At 38.3% G+C, this 10,540-nt stretch overlaps 1 long non-coding RNA gene across 1 annotated transcript; it reads right to left on the bottom strand.

The window, feature by feature from the left end:
* Positions 1-255: 255 nt before the first annotated feature.
* Positions 256-9,928, bottom strand: LOC139126821 (uncharacterized). Its single transcript, XR_011550810.1, has 5 exons — positions 9,539-9,928; positions 6,979-7,095; positions 5,739-5,977; positions 2,707-2,851; positions 256-2,140 (listed from the first exon to the last, which is right to left on the bottom strand). It is a non-coding gene; the product is annotated as an uncharacterized lncRNA (long non-coding RNA).
* Between the last annotated feature and the right edge of the window lie 612 nt (positions 9,929-10,540).

The raw sequence follows: 10,540 nt of genomic DNA, 5'->3' as shown, positions 1-10,540 counted from the left end.
CAACAACACACACCTACCAGGGTACACAAGATAGGCTCATTCACACTAACTGCAGAGCTAAAATAGAAAACAGTTTGATTCCCTGTCTGTTCTTTTAAAGTTATATCCATTAGAATACAAATAAACAAGTGATGATTACATATATAAATCTCTATTTTTCATAAGCTTGTCTGACTGCTAAAGGTGAATTTTGTTGAAATATTTTCACTTATTGCAACATACACCTTCGAGAAAATGGACAGGCAACTGCTGTGGTTTCTTTGTGTAATCTTAGTAATATTGAAATATATTAAGTTTATTTGCCAAGCGGTCCCCAACAACAATACTTGGTACTTAACATTGAATCTCATGAACGATCAAACTGATGTTCTGAATATGTACACTTTGCTCTGGCATAGCGCGTTGCGAGTAATGAGGGTCGATGATTGCAAGCAATAGTTTTATCTCCAAAGCCAACTTCAGATGTAGTTTTGAGCTTTTTTTCTTGATAATGGAATGTGACTTGGTGTGCTGTATTCATAAGTTAGTCCCATTTGCAATAATCTGCAACATTCTCTGTATCCTTTTGTCCACAAGTTGACATTGCCTGAAATCCATATCGCACAAGCTTGAAGATATATCTCCTAGGGAGCCATCATTAGTTACAGCCTGGGGGTCAGATGAATGTGAAGGGGTCACCCAAAATATTGAAAGCTATAAGGGGGGTTATTCAAAATGTTGAGAGAAAGAAGGGGGGTTATTCAATTTTTGGTGCAAATGTATTGAAACACCTCTCAGATTGCCTACTTCACACATCAATTTCTACAAATTTTTACTCAGTAAAATTACACATTGAAAATACCTCTTAGATTACACCAAACTGCACCAATGCACACTACAATTTCTCAAACTTTTCCATGCAAGGGAGGGGAGCAAGCCAAGCGGACACTTTCCCCATCAGCCCTGCATGTTCTTCAATCTGTACTTTCAAAGTCTACCCTGTCGGATATCCTAGTGAGGACCCTGTTATGATACCCATACATACAACAAAACTGTATGTGGTTGTATACTGGTTATAGTGTAACCTTTGACATCTATGTTTTGTTGTGACTTTGAATTTCATTTTGTTGGTTTCACCTTGTTCAACCGTCATGAGATAACCAATGATTATCTCGCAGGTACACAAGGATTTGAATGGTCTTTCCTCTTGCTGTATTTATGTAAATTGTAGAAATACATGTATTGAAATTTAACTTTTCAAAATTGAGTGTGGGGGTCAGTCAAAATTTCCATGTAAGGGGGGGGGGGTTACTCAAATTCATCATGGTTTGGGGGGTACTCAAAATTTAGAGTTTCCGACGAAATTCCTCCAACATCTCCTCTCCGACCTGTACTCCGTAAATAATGACAGCTCCCCATGAAATTTGGGCTCCAATAGCTGTAATTTTTGATGAATTTTTCACAATTTCTTTTGATATCAACTCCAGTTTTTTGTTCTTCTTCTGGAAGCTCATTGGGAAACAAAGTGTATCATACATGTGCACATTGCAATGTTATTGACAAGTATATGTAAATCTGGGTCCTGATTGACATGTACACCCTCTGGAGCAGAAAAAGAAGTTATAATGGAATGTTTATAAACAATCATCACAAGTGACAACTAGCTACAGGTCCGTTACTATACTACAGAGATCACCATGATACTGAGGGGAGGCATGAAATAATAATTGTCTTTTCTCAGTGCTCTGAAAGTTGAATTTTTCCTCTCTATGAGCTGGATATATAATTATATAATTATATATCCAGGTATATAATTATATACCTTCAACAGTTCTGTACTAGCTGTATCTGATGATGCTTAGTATTGAGGGTTTTGTCTGTTAAGTTGGCCACTCTTTATCTGTGGTAGGTGCTATGGTTTAGGAGCCTCTGATCCTAACATACACAAATCTGTGTGCTGAGCAGTGTAAGGGTGCACGTCTCTCCACCATACTGACTAATAGGAAATCCTCTACCAAATGGAGGTGCAATCCCACTGTCTTCATCTTGAGACAACTGTCCCTGGTGGTTGGTTCCTTTCTTTGAATGGTAAAATGCTGCCTTATAGTCGGTTTTGGATTTATCCTGCTTCCTCTTCTGCATGGATATACACACCTGTTCCCTAACATAGTAATAATAATAAACTCATGGAAGATAATCATGGACAAATCATGGAAGATAATAATTTCTCTTCACAAAAAGTTAGTTTATTTGTGTGTCACATATCCAAGAATTCTTGTGTAAAGGACCAATAAATTTATTTTTCTCTCCGCTATATGCATGTTTCTCTAACCTAGACATCTAAACCATACTTTTTCCTTCTTGCTCATGTCATATGTAATACAATGTAGATGGCAACAACCAATGTCCTGCACAGTTTAAGAATGAGGATTGCTGTCACATGCATGTTGTGTATAATTCAGGATGAATTAGTGTAAAACTGATGTACCTACATAGTTGCAGCTGGCAATGTCAATTAAAATACAGAAATGTATCACTAATATTTTTGTGAACCTGTGATTCTAAATAGTATTCTTGTAATTGTAAACATGCTAGACATGTGTATAGCTATAAAGACAACTAACATAAAACACTTTGTGCAAGTTACAAGATACCAGTTCCAGCACATCTTTGCAACAGCCACTTGTGTATATATACTGTGGTGCAAGGACTAAAATGGAAATTTACCTGTTTTTTGATCATTTCCATTCATCTTTCGTAATAATGTCATGATCCAAGTCCAATCCCAAGCCCTCCACTTTGTCTTTAATGCTCTTTGTCAAGGTCAATGGTATTTCTCATCCTTGATATTGCGCAGCATGCACTGCTGATCCTGAATTGTAAACACATAGACTCGTGATTACTTATAACTCTTTAAATAACAATGATAACCGGAATGATTAAAATACATTTGGTGATGGGATGTACTACAATGAATTGCAAACACTCTGTATGTCCTTAACCCTAATGATGATAAGCATTAGACACATGTAAACATTCTAAATCACGTGTGCATACCAGATGTATTCTCTCATTGGAATATACTTCATCATAACAGTTTTATGGATCCTACGAATGAAGCTACATGTATTGAATGTCTAGTCATGTGCATTTATCATATCATCTGCATTTCACTAGGCAATTCATAGAGTGCCAAGTGGCAAGAAAATTTTTTAGCAAATTCAGCTAAATAAGAGAAAATAACTTTACCAAAAATGTGTAAGCAATGATTATCACAACAAAGTTACTGATTAAATAGTATGGTAGAGGTGTAATACATTTGATCTACTCAAGAGGGTATTTTAAAAAAAGGACTACAAATGTGTATGACAACAGCAGTGTTTCCGCTGCCATTCGCAAGAGCGTGAAATGGCAAATGAAATGTCTGCAGATTGGGAAATATTTTTCAACTATCCTTCGCCAACTGGTCTGTGCTATTTTTCAGGGGGCTGATCGAGAGTGCAGTTAAAGCCGCACTTTTCAATCCCAGGTTCTCGCATTAGTGGAGTTCTTCTCCCAGTCAAACACTTGGCCAGTACGATGTTTGATTTCTATAACATTAATTACACAAACTGATCTCAACCTTTTATCACCTTTTGCTAATCCTGCAAACAGAGTTTATACAAGCGTTTGATTGACGGTCAGTTTAAATCGCCAACAGTCACAACAAACACTCGAATTTCCTAAAAATTGTCTTCTAGTCGCGTTAGACTTTAATATAACCACAGAGTCCGATCGGCAGCAACTTCACGCTGACCGCTTGGCAGTCTGTCTGCCTTCTTGTGGCCGGGGAAAACTAAAAAGTGGCATTTTCTGGAGCGTGTAACCTTGTGTTGACTGTTTGGTGTCCACTAACACAATGAACGCTGCTATAGCTTTGCGTCCTTTTAAAGGGAGGCTCCACCTTTAAAAGGCAGAGAGATTTTTCAACATCCCTGGCTGGTCATTCTTTCCTTGCTTTAGTGTGCAGTCTCAGAAAACTATTATAATCAGTAACTTATGAAGTTATATGCCATGCTTTCAGATGGCTGCATGCAATGACCTTGTTATTTTATGACAAGTGCTTTGTAAACAATGCTTTAACATAGTCAGGAAATACTGATTGCAGTATATTTTCAAAAACTAAGCAGACAACAGCAGCCAATGACAGCAAGGGTGGTGAATAAAATGAAACCAGTGTTTCAAAAACGTCACCGTAGGACACTACTGCAGCAAACTCAGAGGCAGCTATTAATGAGCACAGTGTGGTAAACTGTCAATTGGATGACGTCCTGAGCCAAACTTCATGCAAATGTTATAACCTATGCAAATACAATGACCCAGGCCTATCCACAAAACAATTACTCAGCATCGCAGGTGACTCTGGACTATCCAGAATACACATACAGGTACCTGCTATGGAAGATGACCCAGGCCTATCCTGAATACAATACAGGTACACATTTTTGAAAATGACCTGGGCCTATCCTGAATACGATACAGGTACAGACTGTTTGTATTAATGATAGGCCTTAGTCATCTCCCATTTTGTATTCTATATAGGCCAGCTGATTCATCATACATGTACATACTGTGTGCATGTATGTGTATTGGCTTAGGCCATCCTCCATTGCATATATTATGTGTATTGTGGATATATGTCTGTGCCATCTTCCATACCATGTGAATGCATTTGGATTGAGGATAGGCCCGGGTTATCTTCCATACTGTGTACATGTATTTGTGGATATAGGCTGGGGTCACCTCCTGCCATGATGTGTACACGTACTGAGTAACACTGTATTGTGGATAGGCATTGGTCATAATATTTGCATGAAGATATGCCCAGGATGTTGTCCTGTTGAATGTTTACTACGCTGAACAACAAGCAGCACACTGCGACATGCTAAGTCGTGTTCGAGTACAATTAAGCAAAAAAGATAATTGCACAGGTTGTCCGCAGAGTTGCAGGGTAGTAGTAGTTACAAAAAAGAAAGTGTACCAGGAATAGTTTGTTGAATTTCCATGACTAGTGTTTTAATAAGAGAAGAGTCAGCTTTTTTTTTCTGTAAGACATATAAAGTGGCCAGACAGGATATTTTAAAATACATGTATACACCCAGTTTGATTTTGAAACTATTAAGCATTTACTGCTTGGAGTACACCTTCTTTAAGTGAACAGTTGGTTTAATAATCAGACTCTGTGATTGGAGAACTGAAAGCACTTGATGATTGAGGCAGAAGCTATGGATCTTTCAAAGGAAACATCTTGAAGTTACCCTGTCAATGATGCAATACTTGTAATACATCTTGATACATTTACAAAAGTGCAAAATTAAGTCACATAAGTGTGTGGCACACAGGAAATAAAATTTGTTGTGAATGTTATTAAGAAAGCAGTTTGTTCCATAAAAAATAGTTGTTTATTTTCATTGCCACTAATTATCAGTCGGTCAGGATGAGTCCTACTTAAATTTTTAAATCACAAATGTCCAATGGACCTGGTAATGTATTACCTTGAATAGAAATGATTATTGGACCAGTTTAATGTCATCTTGCCACTGTAGCAACTGATAGGACCCACCTGAGTATATACAACTGTCAGTTGGATAAAAATCATAAATGCAATTACATGTAATTTTGATGGCTATAGTTCTGGCTAATCAATTTTGGTCTCAATTAGCCAGAATGGTTTAGGGAAAATTTACCCAGTGGAAACACTGAACAGTGTAAGTACAAACCTGTGCCACAGCAAGGACCCATTGTCTTAGGAAAATAAATATATTGATGAAAGATTCCCTCAATTCCACAGGTTTTTGCTCTGCATTGATGACAACACCATCATCTCTGTTCAGTGTTGGCTCTCTGCATAGCCACACACTGTGTATATGCTTGCAATGGAGGATGGTATTGTCACTATGTTGCTTTTCACCTGGTTGTCATTGCCCAGTATGCACTGCCTCAGCAAGGGATCTTGAATCTGATTGGGTGAAAAGAAACATTAACTTGAATCATGCAATGTAAATATTATCTCCTGCAAATTGCTGACATTAGTTTACATCAGTTCATTCTAAAACATGGCTTTTTATATGCAAGATAAGACAACTTGATTGTTTATGACTTCTGTAATTTAATTAAACCTTCCATCACTGGTATAACTTTGCCCTAAACCCATTGTAATCACTGGTGATTGTGGACCTTTTTAAGGAAACAGGTACATAATGTAGGTCAAGACGTGTATTCAAGCAAGTAGCAATATCTTTATATATTTATTTCAAAGAAAGACCAACAGGAACAAGTCACATTAACAGGCTCCATAAAATAAACATAATAATATGATGCATGAAGTACAATAAACAATAAACAACAAACAACAAACTATATGAAACCATTAAAAATGTACAAATTTAAGCATGGCATTCTGACCAAGCATCTGAAACTTTGACAAGATAAAGTGTTGTCAATGGCAGGGTTGGAAATGCACGATTCATTTAAAGTAGCCATACATCTTTGAAGAGCCAAGTACCTAAAAACATCGAGTTTTATACTGCGAGTTCTTGTACATGTAGTTTACTGAGAAACATCAAAATTAATATGAAACATGATTGGGACAATCATACATATTATTCACATATTTGTATAAAAATATAAATAATCTCCAATGATAAAGAGGCTAAAGGTTAAAACGCTTGCAGAATTATCCATTATTATTTCAGCTGTAAGGATGCTATGTTTGAAACAGAAGAACTTCATGAATTTCATTTGCACTTGCTCTATTTTGTCCTGTTGAATTTTTTGCCAAGGAGATCACACTACAGACGCATATTCTGAAATACTTACATGTATTAAAGTTACGTAGAGAGCATTGAGGGAGTTGATGTTGAAGAAAGTATTACAATTCCGCCAAATAAAACCGAGCATGTGAAAAGCTTAACTGATAACGAACGAGACATGTGCAGGAAATTGAAAATCAAATCTTACCTGATGAAGGATTTTGTCAAAGAGCAGTTATCAATCTTTTGATTCTTGTTCCTTCTAAGTTTCACATACATGTACCTCTGAGGCTTTACGACCAGGTTACGCGAGGTATACTAACAGCTGTAGGCAAATGTCAACGAATACAATGAATTAGAATCTTGCAGATAGTCCTATTTCTCACCGTCTGTACAATGGATACTCAACTTTCTAATCATAGAAGCTATGATATATGGGTCAAAAGATCAGTAAAATCATACACTCATTCATTATGTATTACCATGCTATAGACATCTCATTTAATTGGTGGAGCAGAACCATGTGACTGACCACAAATACACAGTATGTAATGGTTTGTTTTGATGTCCATGAATATAAATAATGCTGCTAACATTGTGACTTTTCATCAAAAATGTAAATTGTCAATTGTACAAAGATCATAATCAATCACAAAAACAAAATGAAGCACTTGTGGCCCAAGTTATACATTTTTTTAAAAATCTCCAGATTTGACAAATTTTTAGGGTGGCCATGACTGTGCATTGCTTATTACATGCCTTGATGTGAGTGCAAATCAATGAATTGATTTGAAAAGGAACATCCGGGGAGTTAGGGGGTCGGTGAACGATGTACTGACTGGTTTCCATGGTTACCAAGGCCAGTGAAGCCCTACAATGTTTTCGACATCTAAGTAGACCCTGAATGATAGATGTAAAATATACATGTGCACACTTCTATTTTGACCTTCGTTAAAATCCGTTTGATGCTGGTCAATAATGGTAAAACTGTTTGAAAATGTCCAGCATATAACTAAATGTCATACAGCATTTATAACCAGAGGCATGTAATAAAAATATTGTTGCCTGAATACATGGGTTTATGTGCCCTCGCAGCAGGAAACGATTTGCCATCCTGGTGTCTGGCAAATTGTCACCTGTTCTCTGGCACATAAACCCATGTATTCAGGCAATATTGCACAAGTTCTGGGGCTCCGTTGTCTTTCACATGGGAAATTTTTGTAAATCTTGATGATTTTCTAGGGTTTGTTGGTAATATCATGGAAATAACAGGCTCTGCCCCGACCATTAACGTTTATCTATAGGCTTTGGCAAGACTGAAAGCCAAAATAAGCTTGCTCGCTAAGCCTTGTAAATTCTTGACTTTCCTCTCGCCCTTGGCCATAAATGAATAATAATGGTCAGAGCATCACCCATTATTTCTATAACATTAATTACATTAATCATTAATTAATATTGTTAAAATATCTGTGATAAGGGCATTTATGTACAAGAAATTAAATTTTGGAATTTCACCAAATGCACTACATGGATTATATGTGGCCTCTGTTCATTTACCTGCCAGCCTTTCCCCTGAACCGGAAGTTTACAAGGTCCCGTTCGATTGATTTCCCTGAACGCTACATGTAAACAATAATTGTAGAGCGGACTTTCAGACCTTCAGAATGAAAATGATTATCAAATCTGTGACTCCATGAAAGTTAAATATGCAATAATTTGCAAAGTTAAATATTAACTATGCACACACCGGAGTTTTTATACACCAGTTTAGCATGGAGCCAGAAATGGTATTTGTTCCTAGCTCCATGAGTGTAGGTAAGGAAACTGTGAACACACACTCATGCTTACGATCCATGATACTGTACAGCATGTAAACCATTTTACTTGACAAAAATTTCGTCAGTGCATGCACTGTCCGAACATAAAGCATACGGGCTCGGCACAGCTGCTTCCGATCCCGTGAGAACAAGCTTGATCTCACCATGGAGGTAATCTCTCCTTCTACCTCCATGATCTCACAGTGTGACCTCTATCCGTATGATACCTCCTGGCCGCTGATGCCATATCGTTTTAATCAAACATCTCTGTACAGTACACTGAATCGCCAGCGTATGTAATGCAATTCAGCTCCCGTACGTATGTACGTGTACGTGTTCCACATATGAAAAAAATCTAAGACACGAACACGAAAAAAGAACGTGTGTGACTAAGCAAGTACACTACGTAGCCCTGCGTACAGGTCTGTATTCCCGGCGTTACGGCCTCCGCCACGCCTGAGACCTGTACGCACGGCGATACTTATACAGTGAATCATCAGGTTACCTCAGCTGACGAAAGGGGTAAAACCCCCAGCTCTGCGTGGCAGCAGGGCAATGTTTTACCGGCGTTATAAGGCGGGAGGCCGTATAACCCCGGTAAAACACAGTCCTGCCACGCACAGCTAATATACCCATGCCGTGAATAACCTGCGGTTTCGTGCAACGTTCACTCTTTCGATCCTCGGCGGTTCTAGCGTATGACCATATGTTGACACAACTGTCACACCACATATGATCGACTATACACCGAAATCAGTGCAATGAATATATCAAATTCAGTCAATTCGAGTATAATATGATCGAGCGTACCTCTGCGTGGCAGGGCTGTGAGTCAGTGTGTTCACCGTCCCTCCACCCACGAGGGACGGTGGTGTGTTGAACACACAGTCGACTCGTGGCACGCACGCACAGCTACTAACATATTTTAATTGGCAGTACAGAAGTACTTACGTGGGAGGATGGACTTCACAACTCGAGCAAATAAGTTATCATCAGAGCTGTTACCCTACAACGGTGAGACTTGGCTTGAGTACGATGTAGCCTATACGGCGCCGCGTTGAGTTAACTTTCGCCGAGGCCAAGGGTTTCATTCTGCATCCACAGTACCGGTCACCGCGCCGACCGTGTGCGGTCAGCGAAACATAGGTCCGCTTTACACATGTATATCCTTCCATGACAAGCAATCAAGTACGCCATTCTCAGCTTTATTTCGACAATACGTCAACGAAACTGAATGTTCAAATTTTACAGAATGCTTTATACAATACAAACCAACACTTCTAACACATTAAGCTTTCAATTGTAGTGTTAATTTAGCTTCGCTACACTTCGCGACACTTGTTCTCATTTGCATACAACTTTGTATATCCCTTCTTGCACTAGATGTATTACATGCACTCCACACTGGCACAGTGCACTGCACTGAACACGCATGTTCAGCACAAAAAATGACCAGCACTTTCACGGTTTCATTTTGAATTGAAAAACGATGTATTTTCGAAGGAAATGAAAAGTAACTGCATCCCTACCGTCTATATCAAACTTGAAACATCACCTTTAAATATCATGCCATTCAAAAAGTCAGACACGGTGAAATGCCAGAGATGAAGAAAACGAAATGTTCATGCATCGACATCAGTATGATCAGCGAGCTGCATGCCATGGTATCAGCTGATCAATACGATCATTATTATGTCGCTAGTAGTACATCATTCATTGCAAACGATATAAACAGAGTTCAACATTGTTATTCAAATGTTTATATTTCAATAATAATTGTGTCTATAAATTTAATTTTCGATGGCTTCTTGAGAAGAGCTATTGTATTTCGGCGAACGACAGAACTTGACGTAAACGGGTGCTTGAAAGGTACAGTTGACAAACATACTGGAGGGTTTCGGTACCGTCGCGATATCGAGAACAAGGCAAGGTAAAATCACAGACATGGAGAAA

This window comes from Ptychodera flava, unplaced genomic scaffold, assembly GCF_041260155.1.
Source record: "Ptychodera flava strain L36383 unplaced genomic scaffold, AS_Pfla_20210202 Scaffold_128__1_contigs__length_163778_pilon, whole genome shotgun sequence".
Taxonomy (NCBI): Eukaryota; Metazoa; Hemichordata; class Enteropneusta; family Ptychoderidae; genus Ptychodera; species Ptychodera flava.
The sequence above is the reverse complement of the archived record's forward strand: the minus strand, read 5'-3'. Positions and strand labels throughout refer to the sequence as shown.